The 20,418-nt window shown below is 36.5% G+C and overlaps 1 long non-coding RNA gene across 1 annotated transcript; it reads left to right on the top strand.

The window, feature by feature from the left end:
* Positions 1-3,008: 3,008 nt before the first annotated feature.
* Positions 3,009-12,972, top strand: LOC108343944 (uncharacterized). The gene is made up of 3 exons (XR_001833551.2): positions 3,009-3,221; positions 5,290-5,560; positions 9,390-12,972. It is a non-coding gene; the product is annotated as an uncharacterized LOC108343944 (long non-coding RNA).
* Positions 12,973-20,418: the final 7,446 nt, after the last annotated feature.

Consider the following 20,418-nt stretch of genomic DNA (forward strand, 5'->3'; position numbering starts at 1 on the left):
TTATTTTCAATAAAAAGTTATTGCTCATTTCTTTTTTCTATGCATACTTTCCTTTTATTAAGGGGGAGCACATATTTTCTTTTTTATTATGATCAAAAAGGGGGAGAAGATAGTAAGATAGTTTAAACTATTTTTTATTTTTCTATTAATCTCTCCTTTCGTGAGTTGTGGTTGTTTCAGATTATTAAAAAGCTTTAAAATCAGGAGAATTTTTTATCATCATCAAAAAGGGGGAGAATGTTAGCAAAAAGCAAAGATGAAGTTTTGATGATGAACAAATTTGCACAAGTCAAGATCCATAAAGACAAATTGAAGATCTCTGTATTTGATAAAGCTTTTATAATAATCAAAGTTGATGTAATAATGCTAAAATATGTATTAGGGTAGATTCTTGTAATTCATATTTGATTTATTTACTGTTGGGAATCATCCACAAGTTTTTTTAATCGATTAAACACAGTTTTAATCGATTACAATGAGGCTGACACTGAAAACCCAATTGCCTCTGTAATAATCGATTAAAGCTTGTAGTAATCGATTAGTTAATCGATTATGCCCGAGAATAATCGATTAACAATAGCCGTTGGGGGTTTTCAGATTTGAAAAACTAGCCGTTGTGCAATAATAATCGATTAGTTAATCGATTATGCTTGAGAATAATCGATTAACACTAGCCGTTGGGGGTTTCATATTTGACAAACTAGCCGTTGTAATCATTTTAATCGATTCATACTTGTGTTAATCGATTAAATGCGTTAGATGGCTCATTTTCGAAGAATGGAAGGGTATTAGGTTGAGTCTATAAAATGGCTCACTCTTCATCTCAAAAACAACTCTCTTGTGCTAAAGATCTCTGAACTCTTTGAGAACTCTGTTGAAGCTAAGGAAACTCTTGTCTGCAAAGTCCTGAAGTGCTACTACGGTGACAGAGGAATAGCTTGTTCATCCTTGGTGTGTCCGAGGAAGTGCCTGGAAGAGAATCATCCTTCGTGAATCATTCGAAGGAGGTGGTCATCCTTTGTGAAGATTCAAAGGAAGTGTAAGTTCATCTCTTGTGGTTTCAAGAGAGGTGGTATTTCTAAACTCTTACAAATTGTTTTTCTTTGTGATTAATATTTGTAACTGTTTTGTGTTAGTGAAAAATGTTTATCTTGTTTGAGATAAGCGACTGGACGTAGGATCCGAGTGATCTGAACCAGGATAAAATCATCTGTGCAAGTTTTCTCTTTCCCTTACTCTGTCATTTATATTTAATTAACTGCTCAGTAAGAAAAATTAAGAGAAAAATAATAAAAGGCACGATAATAGTATATAACCAATTCACCCCGCCTCTTGGTTGGTTCCACGCTAATAATTCCGTTGTAGCGATTCTAACGGTCTGTCATTTGGTTCACTAGTGTTCGGCCATTCAGAGCAAGCTCAGACCATTCGGTACTCAATCACAGACTGTTCGGTCAATCCTTCAGAAGACCGTTCGATTCTGTGAATTCTCTACTGCTCTGCACTCTGCTTCATAGACCGTTCCGCCATCTTCATCAAAACCTTTCAACAGTAATTGTCTTGCACAAAAATGATTAAAATAATTAAGGCCAAATAATTCAAATTAATTAAAATAAGAATTAGTCTTGAAATTAAGCCCAAATAGTCAAAATGCAACAATAAATGAGAATTAAGCATAATTCACTAACAAAAAAAACTTCCCAGAAGGTCACCCGTCCCTAAATTACTCCAGGCTAAGCACGCTTAACCATGGAGTTCTTATGGGTTAAGCTACTGAAAATGCATTTCGGTGATATGAGTAGCCAAATCAATTCCTTTAAGCTATCCTTCAACTGTATAGTCACATACCTATACAGACTCTAGATCCCTCTCATTCCGGTGTATGTTCGATTCTTCCATGTGTCCCTCCCACTGGTAGCCTGCCAGGAGTCGCTCCTTGTCTGTGCCTCTTGCACCGTGATGGGACCCGACTTGCTTCATCGCGGAGTAGAATTTCTATGGAGGCACTTAGATGGCGCGAGTTGTTGCGCAAATCTCTCTTAGGTCTGGAGGTTGATGACTTGCTAGAATGGGGATAGTGGCTTCGTGATGGGTTTTTTGTGTCTCTCGCTTCTTAGTTTGATTTTTGCAGGTTTTTGGAGGTTGACGCACTGGCTTGCACGAGGTGGTCTGGTGAAGATGAAACCGCCGTCTGGTGGCTGTGGTTTTCTCTCTCGACGATGACGACGCGATTTGAAGGAGATGATGGTGGCGCTTCTGCTCGGGGTTTGTAGGTGGTTGGCTTAGGGATTTTGTGGTTGCATGGAGGCTAGGTGGTGGCAGCCTTGCGTTGGAGGTTCAATGACGATTTTGGTTTCGCCTTCTGTGTTTCTGTACGTTGCGAGATGGCTGCCAATGACTTAATCTCATTGCGGTGTTCCTTCTAAACCCTAATTACGGTGTTCCTTCTTAACTGTAAACATTGAAGAGATTAGGGGCTTGTGTGCAAATTTAGAATAAAAAAAAAGAAAGTGTGGTAGAGAATAAACTCATACCTGGCAACAGACGTGGGTTGGCCGTTAGCCACGTCAAACAAAAGTTAACGCCATCCAAAATTAGGGACTATTTATAATAGTTTCAAAACTATGAGGACTAAAAACAATCAAAGTTTCAAATAAGGACTAAACCCAAAATCGAGTGATACTTAAGGGACTAAAAACATATTTAACCCTAATAAGAAAGAGAAGAAAATAAAAATAATAAATGTCTTTAATAAGAAAGAGAAGAAAATAAACATATTTATTAATATTAAAAAAATAAATTTTTAAAAAAATCGAAGATGAAAGATAAGATGTTAGAAAGTTAAAAATGAAACATTCGAAGGTGGAGGATGAAATGTTGAAACAACCTTTTCTTTTTAACCCCAAGGCGCAACCGTTTTTATAATAAGCCCATTTTGTTTTTAATCCACGTCCGAGGGCCCTACATCCCTATTTTATGGGTTGAGATTGAATTGGGCTGGGTTAGCCCTTAGCCCCATTTTTTTGTGCGACGAAGTATTTTCATTTTTTTCGAAACAAACACTTTGTTGAGCTTAGAGTTGACGCAACATTCGACCCTTCTCTCAATCACCGTAGTCGACGGCAGCATCAACCTCAAAACTTGCAAGAACTGCAAAACCCAATTCGACCTTTCTCTCAATCACCCTCTTGCTTCTCGATTTCACACTCCCCATTTTGAAGGTACCCACTTCGTTTCTCACCTACTTCATGTTTATTTCTCTCTCTATGTTTATGAGTGTGAACCAGAAATAGTATCTTGAATGTGTTTATTGGTGAAGCACCCGTTTATCCACATGTAAGTTTGTGGTTGTGAGAAGTGATTTTGGTGTTTGTAAGATTGAGCCATTGTATAGAAGCAGAGTAGACTCTTTGAGTCAGCTCAGTGTGAATTTAGTGAAGAATTTTTAGGTTATCGTGTTCATGCCAAAAGAAATCAAATCGATCCCATTAGAAGGAGGGTGAAAGGTTGGATTTTAATAAACTTTTGAGAATCTGAGTAGTGTGGTACTACTAGTGTTGAGTTACATAATAGACACTAACTAGGCGTCCTCCTAGTGTGGGGCGTTTGTCCTTGAGGTAAAGGACCTTCCACCTCATTTTTGGTTCAGTTTAGATCCCGTGAACAACAAAATTGCTCATGATGAATAAGAATTTACTTTATATAGCTTCAAGATGATGTTTACTGGCAAACCTACAAAAGTCACCCTGTCTTTCCATCAACATATAATGCATATTGGAAAGAAACTTATTCAGTCAATTCCCACTCTTAAAGAAAAGATTGATTTCTATTTTTCTTCCTATCATTTATATCTTGTCATTTCTATCTCTCTAATTAACAATCCAGCTAATTGACTAATAGGGACTAGGCCATCTTTAATTGGGATGTGCGAACGTAAAAGATTTTAAAGGTTGGCAACAAATTTAAGTTGCAATACTAAATTTGCATCACAATAATCCTATTTAAATTTAAACTTAAATAATATGTCATCACAGAAAAGGTAGAGGTTCTAAGGTATTGTTAGTAAGATTGGGTGTACTAGTAGAAACTGTTAGAAGATTTTAGAGATCTCTCTGTAATTATTACTATAGGGTTAGAGTTCTCTATATACAGAGGTTAATGTACTGTTTCAGGAAAAATCAATTGAGTGAGAATCTTCTTTCTTTCAAATAATTCCTTTGAAGTTAAGGTTATTTAAATGGGATTCAATCCAGAGAACCAGTTGGGTAACCAAGTGGAATGGGCTGTCGTGTTACTTTGGAGCATCAATTTCTAATTATTCATTATAAAGTTTCTAGTAAAAGCAAGAATTTGGTGTTTGAGTGTAGTTGATTCAGTTCCAAGGGTATTTGATTGAAGTGTAATGCAGATATTGCCCCCAAACTAGTTATAAGGTACACTTATACATATTTTTTGTACCAGCTTCAATACAGGTTTCCATTTCAAAAGCCATGGTAGTAATGTTGTAGAATTTTTTTTCTAAGAATTATTGTGACCCAGTTTTTCTATAAAACAAGATAAACTCCATGACCCAATTTTCCTTTTAATCTAAGCCAATTAGGCTGGAAACCACTACATATATCCACGGTCAACTTGTCATTTGATTTTATTATCCCTTTTCCTCTTCTGTTTCTTTTTCTACCACTTTTTTCTTTGTCTTCTTAAAATAATCTTATCTTAATTAACATTAACTACTTTCTAATCTCATATAGTATTTAGTAGTCTTCGATTCAAAGCAAGAACCAAGAGTGTTTCTCCTGATCTTTTTGGTTCTCAATTTAGATTTTTTAGATTATGCTTTAGTGGCTTCTATTTGGCAATTCGCTGCAAGATCTAGTAAAAAACAATGATCAATAATAAGCAAGAACAGTGACAAGGGTAAGTAAGAAAAAAAATTTGGATATGCTTTTTATTCTACGGATATGATGCTTTTTGTTTCAACATTTAATCATAAACATAAACCTTCAATTGTTATATGTTTCTATGCAAAGGTGTTTCTATTATGCAGTTTAAGTTAGGTTTGAGGTTGGGTTTGTTGTTGTAGAATTGACTATCTTTTGTTTCTACTTTTATTATTATATTTTTTTCATGGTAAAAAGGAAAGCCCATGGGCTAGCCCTGACCCATAGGGCTTTAGGGATATTTGGCCCTATGGGCTTTTTTAATGATTATTTTTTTGTCTTGTGGGCTTTTTTGGCCCCAACCCACGTGGGCTAGGACCAAAACTTATAAAATAGGTTGTTTTGACAGGTCTAGTAAGTGCTTAAACCCTACGCAGAATAGCTTTTAGGGTTTATTACCATACCAATTCGGAACCCTTTCAATTCGAAGAAAGCTCAACCATAGCCGATTCGAAAGCAAATGCAAAGTGGCAAAATCAGAAGCGAAAACAAAGATTCGATGCTGAACCTCAAACTTCTTCCAAGCGACACCGTTCTGATATTGCTCCGAAGCGTCATGGTCCCTAGAACAATCTTCAACTCATACTTTGCATCCTAGACAAAGACAATGATCTTTCTAGGTTACTTTCTATTTTGTAATCATATTTTCATTTCGTATCACAAAAGATTCAATTCAATGGTGTTAGAAATTTTAAATTGTTTTTAATAGCGAGTCATCTTCAACAATATTTTAATCTGTTTTTTCCGTTTTCTACTATCTATTTGAATGGGCACTAAGATATTTTTTTTCTATTCTTCACAATGACTGTGTGTTAAATTGATATTTGATCGCACAAAATCAGAACAAACTAAGTTTCCCCACTAATGAAGTATAGGGACAACCTAGGTATCAATCTTAGAACTCGGCTAATTAAGATTAAAGTGTATGGTTAAGGTCTTGTAATTATTTACTAATTATTTAGTTACTAACTACTAAACAGGTGAGAACATTTTAAATGAACGAAACTAAAATAAAAGATAATCTAAACTAACATCTGCTTAAAAGAATAAAGAATTTGAAATGTAATGAAATAGAGGAAAATAACACTATCAAAACAGCAACAAAATCTACTTACTATAACTTCCTACAATCTAAACAGAACAGATATCATACAATCTAAACAAAACTCAAATGCTAAATGTTTCGGATGTGAGGGGCTGTGCTGGTCCCACGTCTCCACGTCACTCTCTTATGCTTGTGTTCGTACGTCTGATCCTTTGTCCTCGCTCCTCGGTTTTCTCCTCAGCCCGTGGGTGGGAGACCTGCGAAAGATTCTCCGATGCCAAAGTCAGTTGAGAGTTATGGCGTTTTTCTTAGACAGTAATAAATGTGCAGTAAATGCAACCTATCTACCACTCACCCTGGATCTATATTTAGGGTGTTGCTCCCTCCACCACCACCCTATACTTCCTCCACCTCCCCACATTATTTTAAATACAATTATATCCTTAAGTTAAAAAGATTTTTACTTTTACCCTATTTTAAATAATTTGAAACCCTAATTTTACTTTCCCAGCACCCACCCACGAAACTCTCTTTCCCTTTCCCCATTTTCGTTTCACCTCCACACCTCCTGCACTTCCATTCCTTTTTCTTCCTAGTTTTTTTTGGTTTGAAAGCTTCCATTGCCGCCGTGGTGTGGAGGAACATCGAGGAGCGTCTAGAGAATCAACCAGCGTGAGGAAGTATACATCAAAAACAAATGTTGACATCTTCAACTGATGTCAACATCCGTATTTCCTTAAACGGATGTCGACATCCGTTTTTCCTTAAACGGATGTTGACATCCGTTGAAAGATGTTGACATCCGTTGAATGATGTCACGTTTAAAGGTTACGTTTTTTATTCTAGGGTTTTATTTCAAGGTTTATTGGAATACGAGGAAGCACGACACGCACTGCACCACTCCAGGCACTACACTACACCACGAGAAGAAGATTGCTTGATAATTCTTTCTGCCACCACCAACCTTTGCAACTTGTAGTATCTCACAACGACGAAAGAAAAAAAGGAAGAAATATAATGTTAAAATGAAAGAAAAGTATTTTACTCATGTACGGGACTAGAATAGGTTATTAGTGAAATAGGTTGTGAATGGGTAAAATTAAAAAATAATAACCCTAAAAATAAAATATTACTAGGGAACAAATTAGTAAAGGGGAGGTGGAGGGAGAAAGGTGTGGTGGTGGAGGGAGCAACAACCCTGTATTTATAGTTTTTGCTATGGGCTTGGGATTAGTGAAAAGTTAATCACGACCAAATTCAGCCCAATAGCTTTTAACCCCTACTTACCTTAAGCTAAGTCGATTAGTGATACGGCCGGCCGTCCTCGCGGGACTTATCCTCCTGACCGGCCGGCCCTAGCGGGTCCGCGGCCTGGGCGGCCGGCTTCGGGCGAGTCTTGATTTTGGGCACATGGGCGTCTACCCTAGCATGCCTAACACTTCCCACCAACAAGCAGAAGGGTAGTTTCCTGGGTCCCATAAGGTGAAAGTGGGCGGCCGGTCCGTTTGGTGGTCCAATGACGTGGATGCCCTTTCGTACGGCATCCGGTCCCTGCTGGTACACTAAAAAATAAGGAAAGAAACTTCCTAGCTCGAGTGTTATTTTCATGCTTAAAATTGATACTAAAAGCAACCTTTAACACTCAGAAACTAGCTTGAACTCATATTTTTGCTTTAGTTTTGTGAATAAGAGAGTTGAAAGTGAATTTAATGGTTTTGTGCAAGATTCCCTTGATTTTGTAGGCTAATTGAATGATTTGAAAGAAGAATTGAAGTACCGAATGATTAGAGTGCTGAAAAGTCCACCAGAAACCAAAAAAGTCAACTAGTCAACTAGAAAAGTCAACCAGTCAACTATAATGCTGAAAAGTCAACCAGAATACAGACAATAATACCGCTGAGCGGCACTTTTCAGGTGCCAAAATCACCGCTGAGGGGCAAAAACAGCAGCTGAGGGCAAAATGGATCATGCGCTATTACCGCTCAACGGTAAAATACCGCTGAGCTCCATTCTAAGTGGGATTGGATCGGTTTTCTGTTAGTTTTATGGGCTGGGGCTTAATTTTCTGTATTTTTAGAACAGTATATAAGCTTTAGGACATCCTAGGGTTTGTATATTTGGCTGGGACGAAGCAAACACTCTCTTTTCCACCCCTTTGAAGGAAGATCTTGGATGCTCAGGCTATCTCTCTACCTTTCTCGGGTTTTATCTTTCATTCTTTCATTATTGTTCATCTAGATTCACCATGAATATGGTGAACTAAACCTTGTATTGTTGTTGGGGAATCAATGTAATCTTGTGAAACTCTCATATATGGAATTTGTGTTTAAACATCTTATTTGAGATACATGCTTTCTTTCATCAGTAGCTAGGGTTTTTCCTCTTTGCTTAATGCTTGCATTGTTTAATTCATTCATTGTCATGATCATTGATTTTGTCAATATGGGAACGTACGGGGAAGTCTAGATCCGGGGAATTTCTCCCAATAGCATATTGGTTGCCTTTAAGCTCCTGCACTTCAGAACTAATTATTGGAATGCTAGGAATTGTATGAACTCGTAATTAAGGATAGGCCTTCTTGACAAGGTGATTTAGAGAGTGACATTAACATTGATTAAAAGATTGATGAATTCCTAAAGTATATGAGAGTGGATAAGATGAAATTGATAACCCCAACAACATACTCATCCATATAATTCATTACGTGTTTGTTTTACTCTTTTTGCCATTGATCACATTCATGCTTACATATTTAATTACTGTCTTTTGCATTAAAAAACCTACAATCAATCGTTCACAAGTCTTAAATAATCAACAAATTAGATAACTAACTAGGCCGTGAGTCCTTTGGGAAAACGATACTTGGTCTTACCGAGTTTATTACTTGATACGATTCGGTCACACTTGCCGATTGTTAAACAAGTTTGTGGCGCCGTTTTCGGTGTTCATAAATTTGTCATCAAGTTTTTGGCGCCGTTGCCGGGGACTCGTGGTTTAACTAGTTTATTTGTGTGATTATTGATTATCTTTGACTTGAATTTTGAATTTTGAAATTTGAATTTCTGTTTTTATTTTTTGTTTTTATTTTTCGGTTATATTTTATTTTATTTTGATTTGATTTGATTTGAATTGATTTGATTTGATTTGATTTTATTTTCTGTTTTTATTTTTTTCGGTTATTATTTTATTTTTCTGTTTTTTTATTTTCTGTTTTCTGTTTTTATCTTTTTTCGTTTTCTGTTTTTATTTTTTCGTTTTTTGTTTTTATTTTTTTCGTTTTCTGTTTTCTGTTTTCCTTTTTCTATTTTCGGTTTTTTTTTATCTTCTATCTTGCTATCTTTTATCTTCTTATCTTTTATTCTTTGTATCTTCTCTATCTTTTTGTGATAACAAATATTTTCTAGAGTTTTGTGCCTTATGCTTGCAGGTTGTAATTCAGACAAGAATTTTAACGATATGGGCACTCAATTCTACCAAAGTAATCTCAACCACTGGTGGGAGCCTCACTCAAGCATGGATCAAAGTCAATTTTGGCAAGCTGCCGGACAATTTGAGAATTATCCACAACAATAATGGCAGCAACAACCCTCTCTATCGGAAAGAAGGCCAACAATTGAGGACACACTTCAACAGTTTTTGCAGGTGTCCAGCTCCACTCAGAAAAACATTGAAGCATCATGTAAAAGGATGGAGATGAACCTTCGTTACATTAGTCAGAGATTGAACGATTTTAAGGTTAATGCTGAAGTTAACCCTAAGGAGGAAGGTCAAGCCATTGTCACTGAAAGTGACAATATTTTTTATGAGAAAAAAATACGGAGAGATGAGGAAAAGATAGAGAGAAAAGAAGAGTTGAGTGAGAAAGATAAAGATGAAGAAAAAGAAAAAGAAGTGGTTGAGAGAAAGAAAATTTGTGTGAAAATAAAGAAGTTGAGAAGAAACAGAGAAGGGAAGGAAAAAATAAGAGAAAAGAAAAAGAGAAAATTTAGGGAGAGGAAAAGTAAGAAAAAGAAGATGAGAGGAAAGAAGAAGGAATCATATGAAAAACTCCATCCTCATTTAAAGAAGTATCATAGGAAGGAAAAGAAATTTAAGTGCTTTATGGAAATCTTCAAGAAATTGGAGATTAAAGTTCCTATGATTGAGACACTGCAACAGGTTCCTGGTTTGATCAAATTTCTGAAGAAGTTCAGTAGAAAGAAGAAAAAGAAGATGGAACATGAGCTTTATTGGGTCAAGCTAGTGACGTTAAAAGAGCGCTTGCTGGGAGGCAACCCAGTGATTTAAGAACTTTTAATTTTTGGTTTGGTGATGTAATTTTGAACTTTTGGGTATTTTTGTTTTTGTTATAAGTTTGTTACAGGGTTTACATCTACTGATGGATGTTAGGCGGAAGAGTATCTACTGAAGGATACTATGATTGTATACACCTACTGATGGGTGGTGGTAAGAAAGATTTGCATCTACTGAAGGGTGCTGGAGGCAACTCTTGGGTCAGGCTCGTGATGTTAAACAAGCGCTACTTGGGAGGCAACTCAGTTGATTGATTTTATCTGTATTGTTTGTTTTGATTCTGCTTTAGTTATATGATAGGGATTGAATGTTTGAGTGACCTGAGAACTTAATTGCAAGGAGCAAGTGAGGGGCATGAGTAGAAGGCACCTAGGGTAAGCTAGGAAGAAGAAAAACACAACACGAAAGTGCCGCTGAGCGGTGGTATCGTAAAATGGGCTTAGGTTGCCCCTTAGCGGAACCCGACCCCATTAAGGTATTTTTATACCCTAAGTCACGCTTTGGCCTCTATTTTCAGATTCTTCTCTGCACACATACTCCTAAACACTTTTCCAAAGGTTCTCTACATTTTTCCTTTCATTCCTCTTTAGAAAATCTCCCTTCTACTTACTTTCTCACTAGTTTTCCATCTAAGTTTGGGGTTGGGAGAGAGCATCATTGATGGGGCTGAGTTTTTCAAAGCACTAGAGTAGAATTTGTTTTATCAATCACTTTTGTTTTTAGAATAGGGTTTGATGTACTCAATTGGAAACTTTGTCTGTTATGATGGTTTGCTTATGATTGTTGTTTGATAAGTAGTGCCTGATGATGCTTTGATATTGATTGATGTTGAGATGTGCTCATTAGATGCTTATATAGGTGATTCACAAGCTTCGTGAACAAATGCATGATATTGTGATTATGATTCTAAGCAGGATGTTATATGTGGAATGTGGATGAGCTTATGTGAGGTTTTGAGCTCCATAATTGTTATTATTGAATGTTATTACTTTGAAAGCATGAATGATTTTGCTAAGGTTTTCTATGATTGAATCAATTGCTTGTTTTGCATCATATGATCAAGGCCATTTGTTGGTAACTTTTTTATTAGCCAAATTCATGAATTTAGCCCACTAAAAGAGAGAACTTTGTGTTCCATCATTTGAACCCTTAGCCTTGAACATAATTTGAAAACCCTTGTGAAAAGCTTTACCTTGAGTTAAGTAGAAAATATTTTGTGGTATTGATAAATGTTCAAGTTTGGGGTTGTTGGGAAGTTATGAAAGGGAAATTGAAAGCATTGAGCTAAGAGCTAAGAAATAAGAATGTGAAAAGAAAAAGAAAAAGAGAAAGAAAAGAAAAGAAAAGAAAAAACAAAGCTCAATGCAAAAGAAAGTTGGGAATAAATAAGAATGATTGTGTCGATATGATGCTCTTAACTCAAGGGTTTTGTGATCTAGAAAAAACCAATTTTCTTGTTACCCTAGCCACATTGTAAGCCATTGAAAAGTCCTTGTGATGATGCATGCTTGTGAATTTATTTGATTATGGTTAAATGAAAGGCAAAGTCAATTCATGTGACATTGTAATAGTAGAGTGAATGAGTAATTACCTCTTATACACTTGTGTTTGAGTGAAACACTTTACCTAGTGAGGAAATATTCCATGAGCACATGAATATCCATGCTTAGTTGATTGATCATTCATGAGAAATAGAATTTGTTGGATATTAAGTGAATTTGTGAACACCGAAGCATGTGCATGTCTTGATTGAAGTCTTTGTCATGAGCTTAATTGAAGTACTTATCTTGAAAAGAGGATTTGTGAATGGAGTGAACCATTGTATTGATTGGTAGAAGATTGAGTTACATCTTGTTTGCTTGAGGACAAGCAAAGTTTTAAGTTTGGGGTTGTGATAATAGTTGAAAAACTGTTATTTTCATGCTTAAAGTTGATACTAAAAGTAACCTTTAACACTCAGAAACTAGCTTGAACTCATATTTTTGCTTTAGTTTTGTGAATAAGAGAGTTGAAAGTGAATTTAATGGTTTTGTGCAAGATTCCCTTGATTTTGTAGGCTAATTGAATGATTTGAAAGAAGAAATGAAGTACCGAATGATTAGAGTGCTGAAAAGTCCACCAGAAACCAAAAAAGTCAACTAGTCAACCAGAAAAGTCAACAATCAACCAAAAAAGTCAACCAGTCAACCATAATGTTGAAAAGTCAACCAGAATACAGAAAAAGTTCCACTGAGCGGCACTTTTCAGGTGTCAAAATCACCGCTGAGGGGCAAAAACAGCAGCTGGGGGCAAAATGGATCATGCGCTATTACCGCTCAACGGTAAAATACCGCTGAGCTCCATTCTAAGTGGGCTTGGACCGGTTTTCTGTTAGTTTTATGGGCTGGGGCCTAATTTTCTGTATTTTTAGAATAGTATATAAGCTTTAGGACATCCTAGGGTTTGTATCTTTGGCTGGGACGTAACAAACACTCTCTTTTCCACCCCTTTGAAGGAAGATCTTGGATGCTCAGGCTACCTCTCTACCTTTCTCGGGTTTTATCTTTCATTCTTTCATTATTGTTCATCTAGATTCACCATGAATATGGTGAACTAAACCTTGTATTTTTGTTGGGGAATCAATGTAATCTTGTGAAACTCTCATATATGGAATTTGTGTTTAAACATCTTATTTGAGATACATGCTTTCTTTCATCAGTAGCTAGGGTTTTTCCTCTTTGCTTAATGCTTGGATTGTTTAACTCATTCATTGTCATGATCATTGATTTTGTCGATATGGGAACGTACGGGGAAGTCTAGATCCGGGGAATTTCTCCCAATAGCATATTGGTTGCCTTTAAGCTCCTGCACTTCAGAACTAATTACTGGAATGCTAGGAATTGTATGAACTCGTAATTAAGGATAGGCCTTCTTGACAAGGTGATTTAGAGAGTGGCATTAACATTGATGAGAAGATTGATGAATTCCTAAAGTATATGAGAGTGGATAAGATGAAATTGATAACCCCAACAACATACTCATCCATATAATTCATTACGTGTTTGTTTTACTCTTTTTGCCATTGATCACATTCATGCATACATATTTAATTACTGTCTTTTGCATTAAAAAACCTACAATCAATCGTTCACAAGTCTTAAATAATCAACAAATTAGATAACTAACTAGGCCGTGAGTCCTTTGGGAAAACAATACTTGGTCTTACTGAGTTTATTACTTGATACGATTCGGTCACACTTGCCGATTGTTAAACAAGTTTGTGGTGCCGTTTTCGGTGTTCATAAATTTGTCATCAATGGCGTCCGGTCCCTGCTGGTACACTAAAAAATAAGGAAAGAAACTTCCTAGCTCGAGTGTTTTGCAATTGAGAATGAGGGTAGGAGACCCCTAAGGCAGATGCTGACCAAGACGCACCAAAACGCATGTCGTTCCACTTAATTTCATCCCAAATCACTTTCAGACCTCAAAACGACAGCGTCCCAGTAGAGCCTAATATTCAGCCAGTGGCCCGAACTTCAATCTGCAGTAGCGACCCAATTCTTAAATCAACATCTACTCCAAATGGCAGTAATGCACAGCAGCGGCCCATTCTTCTTCGATGAACATCATCCAGTGCTTGCTGCAGTAGCAGCGTTCCAGGGGTGAAGGATGCTCCCTCCACCACCACCGATACTCCCTGCACCTCCCCATAAAATTTGTAACGACAAAAACACCCTTAAAATTTTAACTTTTTACTTTAACTTTAAAACCCTAAATAATTATTCATCTTTCCTCTCATTCAGCCGCACCCTCCACTCTGTCTCACTCTCTCCCCACATTCGTCTGTCTCTCACTCTCTTCCCACATCCGTCTGTCTCTCACTCTCTTCCCACATCCTTCTCTCACTCTCTTCCCACGTCCTTCTCTCACTCTCTTCCCACATCCTTCTCTCAGTCTCATGAGATCCGTTTGGTGTTGTCGTGATATCCGTTTGGTGCTGTCGGAGAGCCGTTGGTGGTGCGGTGGTGTGGGTGTTCGTGTTGCGCTGGTGTGGAGGTGGTGGTACGTCGGTGGTTCGTGGGTGGTGCGTTCGTGGGTGGAGAAAGCTGCTGGTGGAGGTTAGTTTTCTTTTGATCGCGAATGGGTGTTGTGGGTGCGTTTCTGGTTAGCTGTTGTGGTGTTTCTGTGGAGAAGATGATTGGAGCGTCAGAACGGATGTCGCACACCCGTTTGACACTGAAACAGATGTCCCATATCCGTCGACGGATGTCGCACATCTGTTTGAAGTTGAAGGCCTAACGGATGTGGGACATCCGTAGGGCCGTGGGCGGGTTTTTATTTATTTAGTATTTTAGTATATTTTTTATAAAATGTAACGTAAATTTAATTTAATTTATTTGATTTAATGAAATTAGTATTATAAATTTAATTAAATTAATTATAGTTTTATTTAATTGATTATTTAAATATGGCTTTATTTAAGTTTGTTTTTAGTTTATTAGTTTATTTTATTTTAAAATAATTTATATACTATTTAAAATGTAAATTTTTATTATAATATGTTTAGGAAATTGTATGTAATTTTATTTTAATTTATTTAATGAAATAATGATTTATAATTTAATGAAATAATTATTAATTTAAATAAAATAATTTTTATCAGAAATGGTAAGAATACGCGGTGCATGTCATACTTCTCACAAAGAGAGTTCTTTAGGGGAGAGTTCTGCGTAGGGCGAAGCTAGGAGACGACCTACAGCTTCGGCTCGGAGAAGGCGTGTAGCTCCTATTCATGATGTTGACATCCGTTACCCCTTCAGCGGATGTTGATATCCGTCGACGGATCATCACATCTGTTGAAGGATTGACATCGCGCGCACCTGAGACGAAGCTCCTCCTACTACACCGATAACCACCACCGCAAACGTTCCAGCATAGCCCACCACCACGGTTCCTTGCCAGCCCCACTTGCAACGTTCCAGCACAGCCCACCACCACAATCTAACTCGCGAAGAAGAAGAAGAAACGGATGAATGATTTCCGTGTGTGCAGAGGTTCTGGTGTGTGGGGGTGCATTTGTTATAGAGGAGAGGAGAGCAGTAATTAATGAAAGTAGGTTAATGTTGTTGGTGAAAATTTACTGTGGGACAATTTGGTCATGGGGAGGTGCAGGGAGTATTGAGTGGAGGTGGAGGGAGCATCTCTCTCCAGGGGTCTAGTGCGATTTCAGTGGCCCAATTTCTGAAATCAGCCCAATTATTAAGGGCCCATTCTGCACCAAAAAAAATCAATCCAAAATTATAGAAAGAAAAGGAAAATTAACAACTAAAAGAAAAGGATTTTTATCAAAAAGATTTTCTAAAAAAATATTAATATCCTAATTATTTACAAACACTAAAAATTATATCTAAAAACCTATTTTTAACTAAAATTATGCAAAAATAAAGAATTTAAAGAAAAACCTCAAACTAATCTAATTCTACAAAATTAAAGACAAGAATACACTATCCTATCCTAGACTCCTAAGCACAGAAAAATATGTAAAATTAGGGAGTTATCACACACCACACTTAAACAACTGCCCTCCTAGGTAGGGACAAACTAAAAAGAAAACAAAGACTCAATCTAAAAAGAACAAGACTCAATATGAAAACTTAGAAACACAGGACTATCTCATAATTCATTCAATCCTGCAAATTCAATCATTTCTCAGCCAATTCAATCCTGTGCAATCATATTTCTCAACTTCAAACATCAGTTTCAGCAATCCAAGCATTTGAATAACAACCAAATTCAACCAATTTAAGCAATGAACACATTAAGGAAAGCAGACGTCAGTTTCAGCATCACAGGAAAGTGTTTGCACTCAAATTCTCTCAACTGTTTAGAGGTGTCCTGTTTCACTCAAGCATGACATGTCAGCTTCCATTCTTAACTTTGAAAAGACTCTAAGTGATAGTGCCCAGCTCATGGTTTCATCTAGATCAAAAGGTGTTTATTAGCTTGTAATGAAAATGGTATGAAAGGTTAGAAAACACAAAGCTAATCGGAGTAGAAACTGTGAAGAAGAATAAGGAACCTAGAACTCAGTGCACTGTTTGTTTAGCTTTGGCCAATCCAATTTTTTTCTGGTTTTCAATTTTGTCAAGTCTTATCTTTCAATTCTTTTGCATTTTTCTCTTGTCCAGACCTGCTCTTTTTTTCTTCTCACAACCAGATTTACTCAACTTCTTTTTTTCTTTTCTTTTTTCTCTTCTGGCCTAACTTTTCTGTTGCACTCACTATGTTCCAGCTCCACTCCCCACTTCTCACAAGTCTCTACAGGTTGGGTAATTGATGGGAAAAGGGCTTGTAGTGAATGGAAACAAACAAAATAGGCTAAGGCTCAAAAGAAAGGTACAATGGTTAAAATGAAGTGGTTAAGCTAAATGGCTATGGAAAAAGAATACCTAAATCATGTCTAAATTCTACCAAGAGAAAGCTTATCACAGAGAATCAATGCAAAATCAGAATTAAAATTCAAACATGCATGAAATCACACAAGAAAGACAAAAATTGGGCCCAAAATCTCTCAAGGTTAAGAATTTGTTAAAACTAACTTTCTACCCTCTTTTATGCAAAAATTGCTGCTAAGACTACTTCTATTTGAATCTAAAGCAGAAAACACAATTAACAGCTCTAATAAAGAAAATGAAACCAATAAATGCATTAAATAAACAAGAAATGAATAAAAGCATGAAATAGAACCTAACAGAACCTAGAAATATCTAAAAGCTATTTACAATCTAGACAACTAAGGCAAAACAGTATGTAACTAATAAGAACCTAAACCAAATCTCTACAAAGTAAAACAACAAAAGGAAAAGGAAGAGAAAATCTAAACCAAAGCTAAGACATAAGTATGTTCAACCTAAACAAACTAAGACAGACAGAATGTAACTAAGAAAAACTAACCCAACTAGAATAGATTCAACTAAGACCTCAACAGCTTCTAACAAAAACTTCTATGCAAAAAGAAACAATAAAAGGGAAAAGAAATAAGCAAGCAAGAGGCAATAAGAAACCTAAAGCAATGAACCTAAGGAGAAAAGACATTAAGCTAACAAATCCTAATTACAAGTCTATAAAGGAAATAGCAAAAAGGGAAAAGAAAGAAACCTACACAATTCTAATAACCTATAACTATTAAAACATAGACGTAAAAAATGAAAAGAAACTTGAAACAGTATTTTAGATGAAAAGAATCTACTAAGGAATGCGAGCTAAAGACTCAAACAGAACCTAATATACGAAAACTAAAGCAAGGAAACAAAGGTCAGAATAGAAACTAATGACAGAATAAGATCCTAAAATAAGAAAATAGAAATGAAAGAGATCTAAAAAAAAAAACATACAATCGGTCTTAAACTACCTATCAAAGACAGATTAACCAAACTAAAAAGAAGTTCTAAAACAGATTTAAAAGTAAAAGAACCTAAGCTCAAAATGAATGAAAGAATTAAACTAAAACAGATTATGAAAGTAGGTATTTACAACTTAAGAAACCAAATTAGGCCTAAACTAAAGGGAAAAAAAACATCATGGGAAAAAAAATTTACCCATATTTATTACTAAAACTAATGCTAAACAGATCTATATTTACATTAAAACAAAAATTTCAACCTATACCTTCCCACCCCCATACTTAAGAGGCACATTGCCCTCAATGTGTGAGTGGGTAAGGCTCCTAAACAGCACAAACAACCACAGGTATGCACAAGATAGACAACATCAGATAGAATTGAAAAAGAAAACAAATTGAACCAGAAGTATGTACAAAATAGAACTAAAGAATTAAACACAAAAGAGCACAAGAATATACATGAACAGAACTAGAAAAAACAAAACTAAACTACAAAGCTACATAAAAAAAATTGTTCAAATTGGCCACAGATCAAAATTGATTCTTTTTACTTTTATGAAAAACATATTTTGTATCTTATTATTTACTATACTACCTATTATTATGCAAGCTACTAATAGAGACCTATAACTACAAAAGAAGAGAACGGTAAAGAAAAGGCTTATTGGTATTGGTTTCGCTCCATGGTCAACCAAGGTGTGCATTAGCTCCTCCCATCTCTCTGCTGCAGCAATAACAACTTTCCATTCAAGGCTTTCAGCTGGTTCTGCACTTTCCAAGCACCTTGCTACATCAACCAGCACTCCTCGTGCCTTTTCTGTTCATTCTGTGTGGTCCAGGTTCTTTAAGATCCATTGAGATTCTTTCCTACCTCCAAAGGGTAACCTTTGTGCCTTCAGTGTATGCAACCTCCTCAATATCAGTACCTGAACTAAGTATATCATCAACAACATCCAGATCAAAGTTAATATGAACAATTGAATCATCCCATTGTGCAGAACTGTCACAGGAAAAATCAGAATCATTTAACAGATCATCCAGAATATAAGCATCAGAATCAAAGCACCCATCAATAGATGCATTTGTATAACTCACAGGAAATATTATTTCTACCAATTCAGAATTATAAGGAGCATCAGGCACAACAGGTAACTCAAGCAAAGGATTAAAAATAGTGTGCATTTCAGCTATACCAGTAGCAATATCAAATTCAGAGTTAACCTGGACTAATTCATCAAAGACAACCTCACCAGTATGAGAGGATTCAGTGGCCACAACATCACATTCTGCATAGCTACCATCAATTGAAATAGTGTCAAAATCAGTGTATAACTCTATAACAGCAATAGACACATCAATATGCTCAATTTCAAATGTTGCTTTAATAACCTTAGAGTCAATAAGTTCAACAGTGTTAACAACAGGCTCTATAAGATCTAAGCACATACAATCAAATGCATCAAATGGCATAGGAAATTCAGATGTGGCAGTGGGAGTTTCAAGGTTAGAATAAACCTGTATTGACTCATTGTTGAGAGGGTCGCACCTCCCACAAAAGTTATGCATAAAATAATGCAGTATAGTACTAGGAAGTCACTCCTAGGTCGTCTCACAAGGACCAATATTGCGGTTCAGTCTCAGATCACACACGGAAAAAGGGATTTTGAAAGTGTTTTTTGCGATTGTGGATGAACTTGAATAAAACACGAATGCAAACATAAAATGTAAATAAAAAAAACGATATCAAATACAAAATTAAATCATTGGTCTATTAAGCTAACATTACAACTAAATCAAAGAAACTTGTATGACCCACTCAAAAAGCAATTGATAAAATAAAAAAAATTAAAATAAATAAAAATAACATATTATTCAACTAGAATAGAAGAAGCTACGGTTAAGCCATGAAAATGGAACGTTGATTGCAGTAGCTTGCCACTCACTTCCATCATCGAAAACAATAATCTAAAAAGAAAATTTCGTGAACAGTGAGCAAAAAAAATGAATACGCTGCTTCCAAACTAAATGCATTTAAATGTATATGGTATAAAAGATTCTCGGTGCTAGCATTAAAACATAATAAATCAACAAACACATCTATTTAAAACCAAACAAAACCACTGCTTAAGCAAAGCAAATCCTAAATGAAGTCAGCACCGAAATTTTTAAAGCAAGCCACATAATAAAATGCAAATAAAGCCTTTGATGGTTTCTTCTAAGTGAAAATCACCATTTAAATCACTGTGCTTCTAACAAGAATGAAACGTGTTTCTCCTAGCCAAACCGTGACACCTCCTTTCCAACTCCACGTGTGCACCGCTGCACATTCAGCTGAACGTTCCCATGCTTCTCACTGTTCCATTCAATAAAAACTTCTTCGAAGAAAGTCCATGGAGGTGGCGGCTGGAGCCCTCCAAGTGTGCACACTTCCCAGACCTCTTCTCCCCCTCTTTTACTGTAGCCGCTGGACCGAGTGAAGGGTTCCTCCCTTCACATCCATGAAAGCCCCTTCTCCATTCAGTCACGGTCCATCCAAAGTTGCTGTGTGCACCGCCTAAGATGAAGAACGTGCTGAACCCAAGATGGAAGCCAAACCCGCTGGACCACTTCCTGCTTCCTCGTGTGAAGGCTGCTGGAAGCGTGAATCTGGATAGCTGTCCTGCTGCCCCTTCTTCGTGCACCCCTCCAAGCTCAAGACCGTGAGCTGCTTGGACGTTGCTTCTTCGTGCACCTCCAAACTACTGGAAAATGCTGTCTGT

Source organism: Vigna angularis, chromosome 8 (assembly GCF_016808095.1).
Source record: "Vigna angularis cultivar LongXiaoDou No.4 chromosome 8, ASM1680809v1, whole genome shotgun sequence".
NCBI lineage: Eukaryota > Viridiplantae > Streptophyta > Magnoliopsida > Fabales > Fabaceae > Vigna > Vigna angularis.